Source organism: Oncorhynchus clarkii, chromosome 21, assembly GCF_045791955.1.
Source record: "Oncorhynchus clarkii lewisi isolate Uvic-CL-2024 chromosome 21, UVic_Ocla_1.0, whole genome shotgun sequence".
Taxonomy (NCBI): domain Eukaryota; kingdom Metazoa; phylum Chordata; class Actinopteri; order Salmoniformes; family Salmonidae; genus Oncorhynchus; species Oncorhynchus clarkii.
The window spans coordinates 9,824,056-9,846,989 of NC_092167.1; the positions used below are offsets into that span (position 1 = coordinate 9,824,056).

The 22,934-nt window shown below is 43.4% G+C and overlaps 1 protein-coding gene across 3 annotated transcripts in view; it reads right to left on the reverse strand.

Moving 5' to 3' along the window:
• Positions 1 to 22,934, reverse strand: part of LOC139379301 (muscarinic acetylcholine receptor M2-like) — an 81,897-nt gene that overhangs the window by 6,224 nt on the left and 52,739 nt on the right. The window contains exon 1 of one of the 3 annotated variants that reach the window (XM_071122105.1): positions 14,760 to 14,876. The exons of the other annotated variants lie outside the window; for them this stretch is intronic. The gene's annotated coding sequence lies outside the window, so the exon portion shown is untranslated. Of the gene's footprint in view, positions 1 to 14,759; positions 14,877 to 22,934 lie in introns of those variants that run through there. 3 annotated transcript variants of the gene reach the window in all.

Sequence of the window (22,934 nt, forward strand, 5' to 3'; positions counted from 1 at the left end):
CCAGGGAAACTATAAGACCAGGGAAACTATAAGACCAGGGAAACTATAAGACCAGAGGAACTGTAAGACCAGGGAAACTATACGACCAGGGAAACTATAAGACCAGAGGAACTGTAAGACCAGAGGAACTGTAAGACCAGGGAAACTATAAGACCAGGGGAGCTATAAGACCAGGGGAACTATAAAACCAGGGAAACTATAAGACCAGGGGAACTATAAGACCAGGGAAACTATAAGACCAGGGAAACTATACGACCAGGGGAACTGTAAGACCAGGGAAACTATAAGACCAGGGAAACTATAAGACCAGGGGAACAATAAGACCAGGGGAGCTATAAGACCAGGGGAGCTATAAGACCAGGGGAACTATAAGACCAGGGAAACTATAAGACCAGGGAAACTATAAGACCAGGGAAACTATAAGACCAGGGGAACTATAAGACCAGGGAAACTATAAGACCAGGGAAACTATAAGACCAGGGAAACTATAAGACCAGGGAAACTAGAGTGATGGTATACTTTCTACGCTTGGCAACTGTTATTATTAAATAAATATTTAGTTTTACACCTTCGGATGTGCGTCACCAACCCTTCACCTGTGGACCTGGAGGTACTCACCGTAATGGGACCTAGTGTCCCACGACATTGAATGGTATAGTCACCGTGTCATGCCTTAGTCCCACGAGAATAAATTATACAGTCACCGTGTCATGCCTTAGTCCCACGAGAATAAATGGTATAGTCACCGTGTCATGCCTTAGCCTAACATCCTAAGACATTGCTATACACCCCATGCATGGACCCACATGGTAACAAAGAGAGGAAGCCCTCTGTTTTATTTTGGTCACTCTAGCAAGTGGAAATCCACTCCCTGTTTTTATTTAAGCAAAGCCCTTTACAATCAGTCTACTTGTCCTATGGATACCCTAGCCAATCCTAGGGTATCCAACCCGATCCTGCCCCTCCCCAAACCCCCAGTCCCCGTTGTTATTATCTTCTTCCAGAATGACGTCAAAAAAGGGGGTTAGTGGAAGTTCACGTTTCACTGCACGTATACTCCGTTCTGGTAATTCCCCGGGCTCCACTTTTGGGTGAAGGTGAAGGTGCTGACGATGGAAGTAAACCTGCTGATGCTGCAATCCCTGGTTGACCGCGAGCAGAGCTGCTCGGCCCTCTCCTTCCTGTTTTTCAGATTTTCACGATGAATTCCCGCCTTTATGGCCTCCTGCTCTCTCCGACCGAGAATTAGCTGTAGCTCAGCAGGAGTGAGAGTTACATCCAACCCCCGAGTCACGACACATGCTCACCTCTCACCATTACCAATAACAGGGGAGGTTAGTATGTCTTGGGGGTATGATCTTTGACCGTGTGTAACTTTCTCACTCATCAGTATCCACGATTCATTTCTCCATTGTTTTCAGCAATACAATGTAGCTCATTATTTGAATTCTTTATTTTATACAGTCTTTATTGCTCATCTTTATCAAAAGGTGTCAATCATTTCTGAACTCACTCTATATCCCCCAGTGATTGGTGCCGAGACACAAAACGTGACAGGGAGATAATGGTGCCATTACAGCCTGTGAGGTGAATAATGGTATCTCCCCTGCAGTCGTTGACTTACAGGTGTAGGCTTCCAGCTGTACAGCGGCCCCGCTGTGCGTGTGTACAGTTCAAACCGCCTGAGGCGAGGCCTGGAGGCTCAAGCATGGCCATCAATCATTGAGGTTGCCTCTCATCAGTCATCAGTCATCACTGAGATCCAGTGCACCTGGGTGATCTACACCATAGACTGCATTCATACACAAAAGCACACATTTCAGGCTCCTAAAGATTTTATGTTTATTTTCGATTGCCCTGTCATGTACAGTGCCTTGCGAAAGTATTCGGCCCCCTTGAACTTTGCGACCTTTTGCCACATTTCAGGCTTCAAACATAAAGATATAAAACTGTATTTTTTTGTGAAGAATCAACAACAAGTGGGACACAATCATGAAGTGGAACGACATTTATTGGATATTTCAAACTTTTTTAACAAATCAAAAACTGAAAAATTGGGCGTGCAAAATTATTCAGCCCCTTTACTTTCAGTGCAGCAAACTCTCTCCAGAAGTTCAGTGAGGATCTCTGAATGATCCAATGTTGACCTAAATGACTAATGATGATAAATACAATCCACCTGTGGGTAATCAAGTCTCCGTATAAATGCACCTGCACTGTGATAGTCTCAGAGGTCCGTAAAAAGCGCAGAGAGCATCATGAAGAACAAGGAACACACCAGGCAGGTCCGAGATACTGTTGTGAAGAAGTTTAAAGCCGTATTTGGATACAAAAAGATTTCCCAAGCTTTAAACATCCCAAGGAGCACTGTGCAAGCGATAATATTGAAATGGATGGAGTATCAGACCACTGCAAATCTACCAAGACCTGGCCGTCCCTCTAAACTTTCAGCTCATACAAGGAGAAGACTGATCAGAGATGCAGCCAAGAGGCCCATGATCACTCTGGATGAACTGCAGAGCTCTACAGCTGAGGTGGGAGACTCTGTCCATAGGACAACAATCAGTCGTATATTGCACAAATCTGGCCTTTATGGAAGAGTGGCAAGAAGAAAGCCATTTCTTAAAGATATCCATAAAAAGTGTCGTTTAAAGTTTGCCACAAGCCACCTGGGAGACACACCAAACATGTGGAAGAAGGTGCTCTGGTCAGATGAAACCAAAATTGAACTTTTTGGCAACAATGCAAAACGTTATGTTTGGCGTAAAAGCAACACAGCTGAACACACCATCCCCACTGTCAAACATGGTGGTGGCAGCATCATGGTTTGGACCTGCTTTTCTTCAGCAGGGACAGGGAAGATGGTTAAAATTGATGGGAAGATGGATGGAGCCAAATACAGGACCATTCTGGAAGAAAACCTGATGGAGTCTGCAAAAGACCTGAGACTGGGACGGAGATTTGTCTTCCAACAAGACAATGATCCAAAACATAAAGCAAAATCTACAATGGAATGGTTCAAAAATAAACATATCCAGGTGTTAGAATGGCCAAGTCAAAGTCCAGACCTGAATCCAATCGAGAATCTGTGGAAAGAACTGAAAACTGCTGTTCACAAATGCTTTCCATCCAACCTCACTGAGCTCGAGCTGTTTTGCAAGGAGGAATGGGAAAAAATGACAGTCTCTCGATGTGCAAAACTGATAGAGACATACCCCAAGCGACTTACAGCTGTAATCGCAGCAAAAGGTGGCGCTACAAAGTATTAACTTAAGGGGGCTGAATAATTTTGCACGCCCAATTTTTCAGTTTTTGATTTGTTAAAAAAGTTTGAAATATCCAATAAATGTCGTTCCACTTCATGATTGTGTCCCACTTGTTGTTGATTCTTCACAAAAAAATACAGTTTTATATCTTTATGTTTGAAGCCTGGCAAAAGGTCGCAAAGTTCAAGGGGGCCGAATACTTTCGCAAGGGACTGTACACTGTTTCCTCCTTGGCTAAAACCTATTTTTTATGTTAGATTATCTTATGAATATATCTATATTTATATTGCCTTCCTGTGATTTGTGGTGTAGTCCCATCTCCCATGTCATTGATTTCCACTGTCCCCATTTCCCCATGTTCAGTAAGTTTAAAAAATAAACGCCAAGGAGAGTAAGTTGCTGCTGTGGGGTGGATGTGTGAATAAATAAGTTGAGTATTGTTCCACATTTGGACTTAGCTGGTCCTGGAGCTGGATCACTAGACAGCGTTCGGCGGTCGGCTCCTCTCCTTGTTCGGGCAGCGTTCGGCGGTCGACGTCACCGGCCTTCTAGCCATCGCCGCTCCATTTTTCATTGTTCCATTTGTTTTGTCTTGTTCCCCGCACACCTGGTTATAATTCCCTAATTACATTGTGTATATATATATTCCACTGTTCCCCCACATGTCCTTGTGTGGAGTTATTTGTTTTGTTACATGTTCAGTGTGTTGCGCCAGGCTGGTTATTTCCTCCCTGGGTATTCTTGTGTAACCCATCGGAGGTTGGATTATTACGTTTGTTTTTGTGACTGTATTTAGCGCAGTTCTCTTTTGCATGTTGGCTGGAGGTTTGACGCTGTTGTGTCCGTTGTGCTTCTGCCCAATAAAGAGTGCGCCTGCTCACAACTCTCTGCTCTCCTGCACCTGACTTCAAACACCAGTAGCGCATACGCTGACAGGCAGGGAGGGCCAACTTCTCCCTTTTTCTGCATTTATGTGGGTATCCATTTTCTCTGTACTGTCTAACCCCAGACAAGTCAGATCACCAGTATGCAAAACGTAAAGAAAAGTTTTCCCGAAATCTAATAAATCAAACTGATAGTTTTGACCAAAATGTTTTTTTTAGGTACACTTTCCAGGTCATATTTGTTAGATTCACAAGCGATATTCTGACTTCACCTATGTCCTGGGAGACACACAAGCATAATTTAATCTTGATTCTGTATAAAACATGCAAGGGAATGTGATTACAGGGGACCGGGTTATTTAGCTGCACTTAAAGTGATGCATTATGCTGACTCCCCAGGGTACAGATTCTCATTCCCATCTCCGAGCACTGATTCAAGGTAAAGCCCAGGGCAGTTACCCTCTGTTTCAGATGATTAGATGCGTTTTTATTGCCTGCTCTCCATGGGAATACACAGGGTTAAGGCCTTTGTTTACTGAGTTGTTTGTGGCGAGGCATGCCTGGAATACACAGGCCTTCTGCTGCACCACAGCAGAACATTGTTTTCGGGATAGTAAAACGTTTTCACGTGTACACTTGAACGACTAAAATCAGACATACAGTATGTAGAAAAACAGATAATGAGAACTAACAATCTCCTAAATTAAAGTCGGGGAGAACCCCATTAATTTTGTTATAATGTTTGAGTCACTCAGATAGTATAAGAACATGACAGAAGCCGTGACAAATTGTATAGAATTGCTGGAAATAAGCTTTAAAACAAGTCTCTGCTGCCAAGAGGACGGCCTCAAAAATGTTGGGTCAGAGACATCACCATTGGTCACACCCACTACCACGCCCCCCCCAAGATCAATAACGTTCAACACTCCTCTCAGCGGTATTACATGGGTCTGTTCCAGGAAGAACATATCAGGTTAGTTACTAATGCTGCTGAGCTTAAGGGCAGGCTGATTCCAGTGCAGTTAGTAGTGGGGAAATAAATGCTTATATTGAATGTCTGCAGTTCTATCTAAAGAGGTTGTCTTAGGATCAAAGTTGTATTTTAGTGGAATGTCAGAATCAGACTGTCACGTCTGTCGGACGAAGGAGAAAAAGGTGCAGCGTGGTATGCGTACATTCTAATTTATTAAAAGAATGAACACTGACAAACCGTGACGCTAATATGAATGGTGCAGACAGGCAACTAAACATAGAACAAGAACCCACAAACACAAAAGGGAAAATGGCCACCTAAATATAATCCCCAATCAGAGACAACGATAAACAGCTGCCTCTGATTGGGAACCATATCAGGCCACCATAGACATATAAATACCTAGACATACAAAACCCCTAGACATACAAAAACCCTAGACATACAAAAACCCTAGACAATACAAAACTAGCATACCCACCCTCGTCACACCCTGACCCAACCCAACCAATAAAACAGAGATATTAAAGGTCAGAGTGTGACACAGACTACATGTTGCTCAAGTCACCAATGTGTACACACACACCTGAAAATGTTATTATGTGAAAATCAGTCAGAACGGCATTTAGACTGTACTAGGCGTTGTGTTCGTGCCCTATTGTCTGTACAAACCCATTTGAATGAAAGTGTTTTGGAATTGTTTACAGATTAAATGTTGATCTTTCACTGTGAGGTTGACAACCCGGTTAGGTAAATATTGTCTCGTTTCATCATAAGTGTGTGTTAAGGGCATGCAAAATGGGAAACGGTATTGAATACACCCACACATCAATAAACTGCCAGTATGTTATATTTGTGATTCCTATAGGCTATTGTGATCTTCAGTCACTGGATTATGCATACTGTATGTAGTTTATTCAATACGGTTTGCGTTCATTTCCTTGGAGCATCAAACACAGTGGGATCATAATGTGAGCCACAGGACCTTTCCCTTGATAGCAGCCTGGAGAAACCTATACATTTGAACCCAGAGCGTGATCCACTTCTCATGGGATGTTTTGACCTTTATATACCTCCCATGGAAAGATGTCTCTCTGATATTGCAAACAGCTTGGGAGGCAGACAAGCAGTCATCAGATCAAATCAAAGGGGATTTTTCACATGCGCCGAATACAACAACCTTACCGTGAAATGCATACTTACAAGCCCTTAACCAACAATGTAGTTCAAGGAATAGAGTTAAGAAAAGATTTACTAAATAAACTAAAGTGAAAATAAAATCTCAAAGTAACACAAGAAAATTACATAACAATAACAAGGCTATATACAGGGGGTACCGGTACCGAGTCAATGTGAGGGGGTACAGGTTATTCGAGGTAATTTGTAATGTGACTATGCACAGATAATAAACAGCGAGTAGCAGCAGTGTAAAAACAAAGGGTCAATGTATATAGTCCGGGTGGCCATTTAATGAATTATTCAGCAGTCTTATGGCTTTGGGGTAGAAGGAGCCTTTTGATAATTCCTCTGACACCGCCTAGTGTATAGGTCCTTCATGTCAGGAAGCTTGGCCCCAGTGATGTACTGGGCAATACGCACTGCCCTCTCTAGTGTCTTTTTGAGGATCTGGGAACCCATGCCAAATCTTTTCAGTCTCCTGAGGGGGAAAGGTATTGTCGTGCCCTCTTTACAACTGTCGTGGTGTGTTGGACCATGATAGTTCATTGTTGATGTGGATACCAATGAACTTGAAACTCTCGACCAGCTCTACATCAGCCCCGTCGATGTTAATGGGGGCCTGTCCGGCCATCCTCTTCATATAATCCACAATCTGCTCCTTTGTCTTGCTCACATTGAGGGAGAGGTTGTTGTCCTGGCACCACACTGCCAGGTCTCTGACCTCCTCCCTATAGGCTGTCTCATCGTTGTCAGTGATCAGGCCTACCACTGTTGTGTCATCAGCAAACTTAATGATGGTGTTGGAGTCGTGCTTGGCCACACAGTCATAGGTGAACAGGGAGTACAGGAGGGGACTAAGCACGCACCCTTGAGGGGCCTCACTGTTGAGTATCAGCGTGGCAGATGTGTTGTTGCCTACCCTTACCACCTGGGGGCAGCCTGTCAGGAAATCCAGGATCCAGTTGCAGAGGGAGGTGTTTAGTCCCAGGGTCCTTAGCTCAGTGATGAGCTTTGTGGGCACTAAGGTGTTGAACGCTGAGCTGTAGTCAATGAACAGCATTCTCACATAGTTGTTCCTTTTGTCCAGGTGGGAAAGGGCAGTGTGGAGTGTGATTGAGATTGCGTCATCTGTGGATCTGTTGGGGCAGTATGTGAATTGGAGTGGGTTTCCGGCATGGTGTTGATGTGAGCCATGACCAGCCTTTCAAAGCACTTCATGGCTACCGACGTGAGTGCTACAGGGCGGTATTCATTTAGGCAGGTTACCTTCGCTTTCTTGGGCACAGGGACTATAGTGGTCTGTTTGAAACATGTAGGTATTACAGACTCGGTCAGGGAGAGGTTGGAAATGTCAGTGAAGACACTTGCCAGTTGGTCCGTGTATGCTTTGAATACATGTCCTGGTAATCCGTCTGGCCCTACGGCTTTGTGAATGTTGACCTGTTTTAAGGTCTTGCTTACATCGGCCACGGTGAGCGTGATCACACAGTCACCCGGAACAGCTGGTGTTCTCATGCATGCTTCAGTGTTGCTTGCCTATAAGTGAGCATAAAATTCATTTAGCTGATCTGGTAGGCTCGCGTCACTGGGCAGCTCTTGGCTGTTTCCCTTTGTAGTCCGTAATATTTGTCAAGCCCTGCCACATCCGACGAGCGTCAGAGCTGGTATAGTAGGATTCAATTTTAGTCCTGTATTGATGCTTTGGCTTTTTGACGGTTCATCTGAGGGCATAGTGGATTAGTGTCCCTCTTCTTGAAAGCGGCAGCTGTAGTCTTAAGCTCGATGCGGATATTGCCTGTAATCCATGGCTTCTGGTTGGGAAATATACGTACAGTCACTGTGGGGATGGCGTCTTCGATGCACTTATTGATGAAGCTGGTGACTGTGATGGTATACTCTTCAATGCCACTGGATGAATTCTGGAACATTTTCCAGTCTGTGCTATCAAAACAGTCCTGTAGCGTAGCATCCTCGTGATCTGACCACTTCCGTATTGAGCGAGTCACTGGTACTTCTTGCTTTAGTATTTGCTTGTAAGCCATAATCAGGAGGATAAAATTATGGCCAGATTTGCCAAATGGAGGGTGAGGGAGAGCTTTGTATGTGTCTCTGTGTGTAGAGTAAAGGTGGTCTAGAGTTTTTTCCCCCCTCTGGTTGCACATAGAAATGAGGTAAAACATATTTAAGTTTGTCTGCATTAAAGTCCCCGACCACTAGGAGCACCGCTTCTGGATGAGCATTTTCTTGTTTGCTTATGGCCTTATACAGCTCGTTGAGTGTGGTCTTAGTACCAGCATCGGTTTGTGGTGGTAAATAGATGGCTACGAATAATATAGATGAGAACTCTCTTCGTAGATAGTGTGGTCTACAGCTTATCATGAGGTATTCTATCTCAGACGAGCAATACCTCGAGACTTCTTAAAAAATAAACATTGCGTACCAGCAGTTATCGACAAATACACACACACCCCCGCCCCTTGTCTTACCAGACATATCTGCTCTGTCCTGCCGATGCACAGAGAAGACAGCCAGCTCTATATTATCTGTGGCGTCGTTCAGCCACGTCTCGGTGAAACATAAAATATTACAGTTTTTAATGTCCCATTGGTAGGACAGTTGTAGATCATCAAGTTTGTTTTCCAATGATTGCACGTTGGCTGGAGGAAAAGGGGGAGGAGGGTGAGGTGCCTTGTAGGAATTTGCTGATGAGTAGGTAAACCACCACTTCCCTGTGTATTATTGGCCAACGTGCAATCACAAATACTTACAATGTACCCCGCCCTCCTCCCCCTTTTCCTCCATCTTTTCTTCAGCTGATGACTGAGATTTGGGCCTCTTCTTGACAAAGCAGTATATCCTTTGCTTCGGAATCTTAAAATAAAAACATCTTCATCCAGTTTGAGGTGCGTAATCGCTGTTCTGATGTTCAGAAGCTCTTTTCGGTCATAAGAGACAGCAACATTATCAACAACATTATGTACAAAATGAGTTACAAACAATACCAAAAAATAAGGATTAGGAGCACGTAAAACGGCAGCCATCGCCTCCGGCGCCATGTTTCCTCAGCATGGAAATGTCTGAGCAGGTGTGACAAAGCATACAGTTCACAGGCGCCGCTGAAGTGGCAGAGTGGACACAAAGCGCGAGGGGTTAATGGAGAGTTGACAAGCAGTAAATGACATTCAAGCCGATGAAAAAAACACTCTGGGGTGTGCAAACACTGCCTGCTGTCCTCTCCAGAGATCACTGACGGGCCATGTGGCACTGTACGTGTGTAGAAGATGGAAGTGTGTTTGTCTGTGTGTCTGTATGTGTGTGTGTGTCTGTGAGTGTGTGTGTCTGTGAGTGTGTGTGTCTGTGAGTGTGTGTGCGCATGTGTGTCTGTGTTGTGCATGAAGAGCAGAGTAACCTTGATCCTCCCAGATAGTATGTGACACCTCCTCATCAGCTTGGGTCGGTCCCCACTGTGAGGGTGAACCGAATCATAAAAACACCTCTGCTCTCCCTCCATTGCTTTAGATCACGTCAAACTCATTCCACAGAGGGCCGAGTGTCTGTGGGTTTTCGCTCCTCCCTTGTAATTGATTTATGAATTAAGGTCACCTATTAGTAAGGAACTCCCCTCACCTGGTTGTCTTCATTGAAAGGAAAGAATAAAAACCAGCAGACACTAGGCTCTCCATGGGTTGAGGTTGACACCTCTGCTTTAGATGAACCCCCTCTACTCCTTAGAAGATGAAGAGCCCACAACCTGACCTTTACATGCCACTTCCTAGAAATTACATTCATCCTGATGTACCACAAATGATACTTCCCCAAATACAAGGTCTGTCAGTTTAAAGTGTCCCCTAGCTCTCTGAGAATGCACATACTGTATATGTGCTTATTCATATGCTGGCTAGTTTTCTACAGCAGTCTCCAATGCCATCTGTGAAAAATGACAGTGTCATGTACGACCTCTGTCATCTTGTCAGACCACACCACCAATAGGGCTGTTCTGATTTACAGCACTAGAGTAGGAGCTCTTTACACAGGAACAACTTAGCAAATGCCACAAAATAGACCTTGGACAATGTAATGCAAAGGTTCAACTCATAGGTCATTCCTGAAGATGAAGCATTCGCCAACTATAGGACTAACTGTTTTGCTCTACAAAGTTTATCTAGTCCTTCCTTGCCCAGTTATGCAAATACCACAGTATGACAGTATGAATATGCAAAGTTGTTTTGTCAGATGAAGAGCAAGATAAATATAACCTATCACTTAGTCTGCTTTCAATTGGTAACAGTTTCTGAGCCATATGGGCAGGTCAAATATCGCACAGTGATTTGACAAAATTGCTATGGAAAACGAAGATACACACAGCCCAAATTCTAATGACAAAAGAAACAAAGTTCTCAAGCAGACGAGTCAATTTCCTCCTGTCAAATTGAGTGTCCCCGCGTGGCTGCCACCACTTGACAAACACAATCACGCTGCTTACCCAAATGCTACCAATATTGCCTTTCACTACACATTACTGCGTTCATAATTGACCTTCGACTGAAAAACACTGGACGTATGTTTCCTGTGTTAGATGAACGGTAATTAGAAGTCTTTGTGTATTGGTGAAGTGCAGTGCATTTTCAGTAATCTTGCGATCATATAAAATCTAAACTAGATACCATGTTTTTAGAGTTAGGACAACCATTGTTTATGCACTGAAAGAATGCAGACCTCCTGTACGAACAGGGATAATTAAGTCAAATCAGACTTTATAACACAGCAAGACTTCTGACACGGCAGAGAGTAAGAGTTATTAGCTCCAGTGAAATCTTGTTTTGGAAAGTGTCCCAGGTGTCATTGTTGGCAGACGGATGTGCCATGTTTTCCACTGGGATACAAGGACAGTAGCGGCACCCCTGAAATAGCTCATTATCGACAGGCAGACATATTAACGCCAACATCTGGCAGCCAGGTCATCACTCTGGCGGAATGCCGTAGGTGACAACTGCCGGGACAGGCACCATGTTTGGGAGGGGGTAATGGCACGGAAAGAATGTGCACAATGGTAACTGTCACTGGTACACCTTGATGGGCTAACACTCTAAAAACAGACACTTCCCATCAGCTTGTCACTATATTTGCAGTATTCTTCCCGGCAGTGCTAATGACATATACAAATATTTGTTTTTGAATCGAAAGATAACTAAATCCTGCTGTGGCACGTAGCAAGATATAGTGCTGGGTTCAGCCTCATTGGAGAAGACCGAGGTATCCTGGAAAACAGAATCACTACAGTGTTGTGCTTGGCTGAGGCTACGGTCATGAAACTTATTACACTTGGTAATGTGACGCTCTACATGGCCACTGTCATCATCTGAGCGTATCTCCCAGGTTATACGCTCCCGTAGAGAATGACAATATATCCCGTTTCCTTTTTTATACTGCTGGGGGACTCTCCTGTTGTCCACAGCCATCCATACTATGCATGGCAATGAGCGGGCCTGCCGCTGGCTCATTGTGGTTTTCACACGGTGCCGCACCGCCTCTCCACTCTCTAGGTGTTTGTGGCTCAGTAGTCGTATCACGTTGCAGAAATAACCCATTGGCCCTGCCCTGCGCTGAGGCCTCCTCTATAAAGCTTGGTTCCATTACGCCCTGTTCTACAGTGAAGGTCCAGAGCCAGCTGTCTCACGGGTACAGGGAGAGGAACAGGTCTCTGGATCTTTTACAGATGCTGGGAACAAACTTGGAGCAACATGGAATTAGGGAATTAATGGAAACAATTTGGTCCAGTAATTAGATTATGGAAATGAAGCACACCTGGTGTGAAGGAGCACATCCTCCAATCTGATGAACAAAGTCTTCAGTGATTATGAATAGAGCAATCTACAGTACACTACATATACATATACAAATTTGGCTATTTCAGTCACACCCTTTTCTGACAGGTGTATAACATCGAGCACACAGCAATAATCTCCATAGACAAACATTGGCAGTAGAATGGCCTTACTGAAGAGCTCAGTGACTTTCAACGTGGCTCCGTCACCTTTCCAACAAGTCACTTCGTCAAATTTCTGCCCTGTTCCAGTGAAGGGAAATCTTAAAGCTACAGCATACATTCTAGATGATTCTGTGCTTCCAACTTTGTGGCAACAGTTTGTGGAAGGTCCTTTCTTGTTTTAACATGACAATGCCCCCGTGCACAAAGCGACATCCATACAGAAATGTTTTTTTTAGATTGGTGTGGAAGAACTTAACTGGCCTGCAGAGCCCTGACCTTAACCCCATCGAACACCTTTGGGGTGAATTGGAACGCTGACTGCGAGCCAGGCCTAATCGCCCAACATCAGCTACAGGAAATGCTGGGAAGGCTTTACCGTAGCAATGTGGAAAGCCTTCCCAGAAGAATGGAAGCTGTTATAACAGCAAAGGGGGGGGGGGGGGACCAGCTACATATTAATGGCCATGATTTTGGAATGAGATGTTCGACAAGCAGGTGTCCACATAGTAGTGTATGTAAGGACTTTGGAATGTGATGATTTGGTGAAATGGAAGTGTGAACAAAAACGTTATTTATATTGGTCGCTGAATGTTGATAATACTGGTATGATATGGTTAGTATGGTGGTTTTGAGGATCTATAACGACTCTAGCCTTTTCACTGCATTAAGAGAGTTCATCTCGTTCTCTCTCTCTCTGAATGTATTACATTGAGGACATCAATTGACTCTGGGTAATGAGCCCTTATCGTACGAGTGCAGTCAGTTGTTGTACAGTGTAGGGTTCAGTCTCATAATGTGTGGGATGTGGAGGACTCAATGCACTACCCACTTTATGGGAGAGACAAGGGCAAGAGATATGCATTCAGGTCAAGATGGAATGTTTTCTTTAGTAGATTAAGGCCATTTGAAACGCCGCGTCTGAGTGGTTTTACTCTCAGCACCAAAATACCAAAGTCATGACTCGTGGAGTACTTTAGGGTTTATGCCAGTATGAACAGCCAGGACATCTCGGTGATTGGATGAGTCAAGTGTTATTTGAGAATGCACAGTGAATTGCACACCGGATTCAGCATGGTACTCAGGGGACAGTCTTTCCTAGAATGTGTTATTAGATGTTAACTTGCTGGTAGGTACTATGATTTAACTGTCATATAACGCAAGTGGAGTCCTCTCACACACACAGTGCTTTTGGGAAAGTATTCAGAGTCTTTTTCTCCCCCCCCCAAAAAAATTACGATACAGCCTTATTCCAAAATGGGTTAAATAAATGTTTTTCTTCATCAATCTACACACAATACCCCATAATGGTAAAGTGAAAACAGGTTTTTAAAAACAGAAATACCTTATTTACATAAGTATTCAGACCCTTTGCTTTGAGATTAGAAATGGAGCTCAGGTGCATCCTGTTTCCATTGATCATCCTTGAGATGTTTCTACAACTTGATTGTAGTCTACCTGTGGTAAATTCAATTGATTGGACATTATTTGGAAAGGCACACACATCTGTCTATATAAGGTCCCACAGTTGACGGTGCATGTCAGAGCAAAAAACCAGCCATGAGGTTGAAGGAATTGTCCGTAGAGCTCAGAGACAGGATTGTGTCGAGCTTCACATTTCTGCAGCATTGAAGGTCCCCAAGAACACATCTGGAGGAAACCTGGCACCATCTCTACGGTGAAGCATGGTGGTGTCAACATAATGTTGTGGGGATGTTTTTCAGTGGCAGGGACTGGAAGACTAGTCAAGATTGAGGGAAAGATGAACGGTGCAAAGTACAGAGAGATCCTTGATGAAAACCTGCTTGAGAGCGCTCAGGACATCAGACTGGGGCGAAGGTTCACCATCCAACAGAACAACGACCCTAAGCCCACAGTCAAGACAATACAATAGTGTCTTCGGGACAAGTCTCTGAACATCCTTGAGTGGCCCAGCCAGACCCCAGACTTGAGTCCGATCTAAAAATCTCTGAAGAGACCTGAAAATAGCTGTGCAGCGATGCTCCCCATCCAACCTGACAGAGCTTGATAATTCTGCAGAGAAGAATGGGAGAAACTCCCCAGATACAGGTGTGCCAAACTTGTAGCGTCATACCCAAGAAGACTCAAGGCTGTAATCGCTACCAAAGGTGCTTCAACAAAGTACTGACTAAGTTTCTCAATACTTATGAAAATGTGATATTTCAGTTATGTTTAATACATTTGCAAACATTTCTAAAAAAAATTTTTGTGGGGTATCGTATGTAGATTGATGAGAGAAAAAAAAACAATTGAATACATTTTAGAATAAGGCTGTAACATAAAATGTGGGAAAAGTCAAGGGGTCTGAATACTTTCTGAATGCACCGTACATAATCAGTATAATGGAGTTTATCCTACTTCAATCACAAATGGAATCTTAACCTTGTAAACTGAATAGAGTAACAGCAATCATTTAAATTCACACCATAGATATAATAAAGCATTAATACCTTTTTCCAAATATAGGCTCCCTCTTTAAAGAGAACACAGGACGCCTGTGTCGTTCTCCGCCATGATGTCGCTCTCTCTCCTTCTGTGTGAATCAGCGTGGCTGTCTACTCAATCTTAATTGCCCTGTATAGTGTTCTGCCACCATCGCCGTCACCACACCCCTGTCCTCTCCCCGTCCCCCCTCTGTGTCCTGCTTGTGATGTATTGCTCCTGCACTCTCCGTAGATGGAAAGCTCTGCTGCTCATTAAGATGGAGGAAGATAGCAGGAGTGAAAGGAAAGGCAGATGAAAGGAAGGAGATAAAACATGGGCCTGTTGGATTTGTTCCACTTCATTGTTTTTGTATTTTCAGCCTCTTCCTCTACCTTTCTCCTTTGACACAGAGCTTGACGACAAAGCCAAGCTACATTGTCCTTGAGCAGGTTGTTCCATTCACCTGAATGTTCTTGCCTGCTTTCCTGGCTGCTCCCGTTTGCACAGGTCAGATAGAATAGATGTATAACACATAGGAATAGCTCAAGGGAAAATGTGCTATAGTTAAAGGGAATACCTATAACCATACTACCCTGTTCACATTACTTGGCAGTTTTTCCAACAGGTTCAAGTTGTCTCTGAACCGCACCTTTTGTTCTGTAGCTTGACTTGACTCATTTTGTTACCGCCAGGTACAATCCAGGACACACACTTGCAACCTGTGTAGCTTCCTCACAGTGGGTTGTGGGAATTGCGGTTCAAGAATCATTAATGCATGAAGGTTCTCTGTGGTCATTGACCTGCAGTAGAATCTGTCTAACACTTGTAGAGAGACAACTTCAACTGTGTCAGATAAGGGAGGAACAAAATGTGCCACATGCCAGACAAGTGGGCGACAACATTCCCTTGCAGTAATCTCCAGCCCAAAGCCCTGTGATGTGTGACTGGAAATGAAACAGGCTGACGGATGCTAATCCACGGAATACAACCTTGATCCAAGCATCAGATTCCCAATGCACAGCAATCACAGACACTAAGACTTTGAGAGGCGATGTCAGGACAGGTGGGAGCAGAGGGTGATCGTGACAGAAATCACTTAGGTAGGTCTTATCTCTGCTTCATCTTACTGTCATTACCTCTCATTCCCCTCCCAATGCAAAAGCCTCAGTATAGATGAATACATGACAGGTTGTATATAACCCGACCACGCATGCTGCTATTAGCACAGAGTCAAAAAGAAGATGGAATTCACACGGTACCTCAGAGCCTGTTAATGGGATTTCTCACATTGTCTGCTCTCCTGACCTTAAACACGCCAACATAGTGTGTTAATCAGCTTCCATCAGTCCCTCAACATTGTCTGCTCTCCTGACCTTAAACAGGCCTGCATAGTGTGTTAATCAGCTTCCATCAGTCCCTCAACATTGTCTGCTCTCCTGACCTTAAACAGGCCTGCATAGTGTGTTAATCAGCTTCCATCAGTCCCTCAACATTGTCTGCTCTCCTGACCTTAAACAGGCCTGCATAGTGTGTTAATCAGCTTCCATCAGTCCCTCAACATTGTCTGCTCTCCTGACCTTAAACACGCCTGCATAGTGTGTTAATCAGCTTCCATCAGTCCCTCAACATTGCTTATTGTTTATAACTTTTGCTGTGCTGGACCCAACATTATGACACTTTAGACAATGGTTACATATTTTCACCAATACCAGGCATTCTTGATCAAGTCCTCTCAAAAAGATGCTAATGAATGTCCTAATGCTCTACCCATTGACATTGTCAGAACAAGCCTCTTAAAATTGCTCAAAAAAACAAACTCCTCCAATTAGCGCTCAGTCTCGAAAGCCCAGCTATATATTTCACAGGCACTGTCATAAATTAATCATGCTGTATATTAAACACTTCAGTTTCCCACTTTTCTCTCAACTCATTTGCATTACAGTGAGGGGCCGTCCCGGCAGGAATAGCTGTCCAAAACGGTTACTGCTTCATTAAATGATGCTCACAGACTTTACTAATAGTGCCTGATTTCTTAGACAATGATCACATAGTTTACTTTTCAAACATGAACGGCCACAGGGGAAGAAGTGCAACAGAGATGTATGAGCAAATCCTATAATTGAGCCAGGTAAGCAGTACGATGAAGGGACTTTCCACTGGGGAAGATCGGCCTCAGTGTTCATACAGTTCTTCAACAGGGACGGACAAACCAATAAGCCGTGAAGACAGAACAAAATCAGCCTCATTAATTAATTAGGAATGTGGACGCAAGAAGAACTTATGATGCAGCGCTTTGGCAATTTGAAGACACAAGGTCTCAGCCGCACAGTTAGCCCCCCTCAGCTCTCTTGCTCTCCCTCTCCTCGCCTGCAGAATTGCATTCCCCAGTGTTCTGATGGACACCACAACTCAGAATCTCCAGAGGCACCAGGCTGCCGGACTTTGGCACATAAATCCCCACTCTCATGCCCCTCGAGACACAGCTAATTGGGTTTGCGGATTGGTAGGAGCAAATACAGTGCGCCCGACACAGCATCTCATCAAAACTCGAGCCCAGAGCCAATCAAAAATCAAGGCCTAGCAGCAAAAGCATTCATTACAGCACTGACTCCGATGAAGGTTATTTTTGTTTGTCAATGTGCTGACTTTGTCAGGGGACCCGGCCTGAAGGAAACTTGCTGTCAAATCTGATTCTGTTAATTGGTGATGTCAGTTCTGAGTTAATGTGGCCTCTGGTCAGAAATGCCTTGAAAAGGGACGTTCTTTGACCTGGATAGTTCTGCACTTCTGACTGCAACCCTGTTTCATCGACACCATTTCTTCAGAATAGAGAAGAACCCTGCTCTGAAAGAGCACATCTAACTTCCAATTTGCACACAGCAGGCAACAGGATTACCACTTGAAAACCCAGTGAGTTATTCAACAGAACCAAAATGAGCTAAACATGACTGTTTCTCCTTTTGAACATACTTATTCAGCTCCTAGCTGTTTGCTCTACTTCAGTTGATTCGCACAAACTTTGTCCTGGTTTGCATCTTGCTTTGGGGTGTACTAGCAGCACCTTTCCTGAATGCCCTGACAGTCTTGGGTGTGTACAGCAGGCACGGAATGAAATCATCCATGAGAATTCACACGTGTGATCCTTTCACTGCCTACTATGCCAACAGCCTGAGGTTTCACCAGGAGGGTTAGAGGCAGGAAGATAAGACATACAGGTGACACTTCAGTGAGGAAACACATGTCTTGTCGCTATACATCATGTCAACTTGTCCACATTCATTCATGTGTAGATGTATGTGCCAGCTAGCGGTAGTTCCATTGTTCTGGGCTTTCCATCCCCAGTCAACATGCTTGACATTTAGCACGTTGACATACACTATAGAGTATTGGTTTGTGCTAAATATGGTTTTGGAGAGACATGACTTGACCCAATTGATGACGAGAAATGCAGAGCATAGCTGTTGCTAAGCAGGATACTGAACTTTATTCATGGTTCATTAACAGTTACAAAAAGCGAATTGCCGACTGATTGAAGGTATCCTATTTGTGCATTGATAATTGATATGTTTTAAAAAAAAAAATGTTTTACCTTACTCTGAGCTAATGACTGCTGTGTGAATTACTAGTCTTGCTTTTTGAGTTTATATGTAGAACAAAACAAACAAAACACTGCAACAGCAGAAATTGAATGCTGATTAGGGTCCTACTAGGACTTGTATGTCATGTCAAGCGAACTAAGAAAGAGCATAGAGCAGTAATCAGACATTACGTTTTAGGGGGCCTCAGGAAATGCCGGCGTTGAATGTCTCTCATCTACAGAAGGACATTGTGACAAAGCAAGGTTCTGCACGACTGGTTTCTCAAATGTATCAGAGCCTGTTGGAAGAGCTTTCTTGCTGCAAGTCTAAACCAACATCAGCAGACTCCTCGGGGGAAATCTGATATCTTTACTAATGGAGATCATTGACCGATTTCATGGTCAAACACATCAATGAAGTTATTCACAGTCACTGCCGAAGTCAAGAGGTTCGAAGAGCGTCTGAGGAAGCCGCCTGAAAGACTAGAAAGACAAGAACTAAGGGTTGTTTTCTGATATATTTGGTTAATAGCAATAGTTGCAGTTTAAAATCTATAACTTCAGAAACTCTGATCTGAACACAGTGTAATTGCTTCCTCTCATGACAGTGTCGGCATTTATATCAATGCCGTTACATTAGCTGTGAGGTTCCAATGGTGGAACATTTAGAGTAGAGGTTTTTCGATGGAGTAGCCTATCTTTCACTGTTAGTCTGTAATGCTTCTGCCAATTTTCCTTTGTAAGAGTTTTGAGAGAAAGTTAGGATGAGCAGAAAAGGGGGGGGGGGGGGGGGGGTTCATTGGCAAACATCCAGTCAAGATAGGGTAAACAACAAACTGATACTGGTCTAAGAAATGAGACAGTGCAAGCGAAGGGCTGGACATGAAGAAAAGCGGTGGATCCACGGGGGGAGAAGAGCTGGAAGGAAAGACTTCAGATCCGTACCCCGTCTTGTTTTCTGAGATGGAGCTGTGTAAATGATTTTCCAAGCTGTCTGAGCTATGATGAAAATGGATGCTGCATTGGAGTATTAGTCAGCCCCATCAGCGGCTACAGTACTTGATCGGCAGAGACCTACAAATGATAGACGTTAAGAACTGTTTTATGTGACAATGGCCTCACAAAGGCCAGTAGCCCATTTTGAACATGGTAACTCAAGTGATGAAAAATGAAAGGGGCAGAATTCTCTTTCTCTACAAACTTTTAAGCTTTGAGCACAATTGACCTATTACTCCGGTGGGGGAGATGTTAGATTCGGATGAATTCAAATGCATGCAGCCCTTTCTGCAAAAGCCAGATGAGGATCCATCCTTCACAGAGAAATGACTGTGATTTTGATCCCCCTCTTTGTCATACGATTCAGATGAGGGTACCTGAAAAATGATAATTGACCAGAATGAAAAAGTCCTTGTCTCTTGAGATTAAATTCACTTCTGTCTCAGCCCTCGGTGGCAAGGCCAACCTACCAGTGTAACGATAGTAAATCAGTCAAACACAGAGAAAAGTTGACAAGCTGAACTATGAGGAGCCTTGAACTGCAACACTGTGGATTAACAGAAGCCCAATTTATCTGTAGTCTAATGTTTTTCTGTTCGAAAAAACATGATTTTAGTAGTTTTCTCACATAGTGTGATGGTACATGATCTATTATTGTACAATACATTCGGTAATGTATATAAGCATGTACAGTATAGCAGCACTTCCTTCACATGCAAAAAATATGAAAATGTCCCTTTTAAAAATGAGTCAATCTTGTATACCTTATTTTAATAATATGCGCTCTTCCCAGGAACGCTAGTTGTGATGTTCCAGTGTTTACTGGGAAAGCTTCAAAGGGAACAAAGCAATGCAATATGTTCCACTGTTTACTGGGAAAGCTTCAAAAGGAACAAAGCAATGCAGTACATGTATTGGGCAATTCAAAGGCACTTTGTAAGCATTTCGAACTGCTCGCCTACTCACTGTACTTCTTGCACAATTTTGCGCTTTTGTGCTTGTAATATATCCCAGCTAATAGTTCTCTCTTTCTTAGACCATCAATGGAGTAAAGAAAATGTTCCAACTCTGCTATTTGCCTGAAAGAAGTCTGCAACCTTGATTTCCAAGTAAGTAACCTTTTCACTTCTATCAAGTTGAAATGTCATCCTAACAGAAGTAGCTGTGTTTGCTGGTATAGGGCACCACCATTCACCGGGTCAGATTAGTTTGAAAAGGGAAGAGGCAAAAAAGACTGGAACCATGCGCAGGTAAATGAGTTGAACATTTTAGTGTAGGGGATTTGATATGGTATAGCTGTGCTGGGAAGCCCTAGTGCTGGGAAGGCAAAGTGTTCCCATTTTCAACCATTTTATGTGTCTGAAGGTACAACTATGCATACCCAGCAGACCCCGAGAGCAAATCAAGTGCACCTATAGGCCTACCGTTGGCCAATCAGATAGCTCAGATCAACGTGTCTGTACAGTTTCCTCATGCCATAGACTGTAAAAAGAAGCCTGGAAGCCAGCAAAGTTGATAATGTGAGACTTCAAAACCTTTAAAACCATGACTAGATAGAAACTCAACTAATACAGCGAAGAGTGGCAGTTTTTATGAGCAAGTTCATGTTTAAGTTGTTATTCAGCACTGTCAACACTTCGTTCAGCACTTTTATGAACCATAAAATGTGCATTCTCCTTACTTTCACTCGCGCTACAACCAGCACTGCAGCTGTAATGAATGAGTAGCAAAGTGTTTCGACAAGCTCACATTGTTGTTATTAACGCCTTGTCTTTTTTTAATATAGAGGAATATTTCACGTTCTCTGGTCATAGGAGTAACAACATGAATTGGTGCACGAAGCAGAAGTAATGCCGTGCAACTTAAGTTTCGTCATCAGCTGGAAGAATGTGTCCCCTTTTCTGAACGGAGGGCGGGAGTGAGGATGGTAAGTCTGGTGAGAGGTCAACCTTACCGCTGCTCCCTCCATCCCCCAGTCTGACCATCAGATGCAGGCCATCAGTCCAGTAAAATAAGCACATTATTATACTCACTTAGCTGTGCCTCACAAGTAATACAACACATCATCTATTACCAGTGTGATCATGTTCCTACAGTTTTGAAATAGTTTCAAAATGGTCTGAGAAGAACAACATTGACAGGGCAAGTCAAGCTTAGCCAATATGCAGTGATAATGTATTGGGCCTGTAGCCTGCTGCACAAACCTCATTGCTACAGAACTGTTTTTAATTGGTTAATGTTGCATAGGCTTGCATTTTGACTCAGAAAGTGATCTTGACTCAGAAAAGGTTGGTGACACATCTCTAAACCCAACAATGCAGAAATCAGTAACAATGTAATACTAAAAATAACAAGATAGAACAAAAACACACAAGATATAAAAATAAGAAGAACACACTAAAGTAAGTAAGCATACTATACACAGGGTCAGTTCCAGCACCATTTTAACAATGTGCAGGGATACTCTAGGCTCTGCGTGTTCATCGTTTAAGCTAAAGGTCACACATTACACTAGGGATGGCTCTTGCTGAGAACCTCAATGGGCCAAAGGTGAAACACACTGTGCTCTATTCTGGGCAATAATGAGATGCACTGCTTCCTGTTTACCTAAATGCTAAACTAAGGCATCTGTTGAAATCCTTAAACTTTTAGATTCACCAGTTTCAACCACAGCACTCCAGGTTTTCCTGCTCATCCCACCACAACAACCGGTGCTTTTTAAATGTTTCCTCAATAAAAAAGAGCAGATTAACCAACTATATATATTTTATTTGAGGTGAATAATGGATATTTAGCATTCTTTAAAATGCTCCCTAGGTTGTGTTGGTTTGCCTTAGTGCTTATTTGTTTATTCTCTCATCATGTCTCAGCGTGATTTCTCCTTGTCCCCCCGTTGAGCTGTGCCAAATGAGGTGTAGCTTCTCTCCTGGAGGCTGCCACCAGATTCTTCCTGGAAGTTTGGGTTTTACTCAATACGATCCCCTCGCAGAGGAAAAGATGGATTTCTGTTTGTTTATGCGTTGGCAGTTGCAACATTTTAGGAGTCAGGCCTCAAACTACTCACTTGTAATGTGTTCTACTCAATGTGAAGCTTTGAGGTGATTGTTGCATCTACCTTCTTGCCCTCCGTGCTGTTGTTTGTGCTCAATAATGTTGTACCATGTTTTGTGCTGCTACCATGTTGAGCTGCTGCCATGTTGTGTTGCTACCATGCTGTGTTGTTGTCGTGTTTTTTTATTTTATATCCCCCGTCCCCGCAGGAGGCCTTTTACCTCTTGGTAGGCCGTCATTGTAAATAAGAATTTGTTCTAAACTGACTTTCCTAGTTAAAATAAGTTGAAAAAAATAATAATAAATAAATAATAATAAACCCAGATAAAAACTTTTTTCCCTCTCCCTCTCTCAGCCGTCCCGTCTCCCCAGTTAACGATCTGTGCTTTCTCATAATCTGATTAGGAAATCCCATTTGAGGTCTGATTAATCAGCCTAATAAGGGCTCTCTCTCTCTCTGAGCCTTCGTCCCCATTAGCAGATTAGCATCAGGCTGTAGCTGTATGATTGGTCCTAGTGTAGAGTCTGACTGTGTTGAATCTGTTCAGCACCGATGTGATGAGGAAGGCTGAGCAGC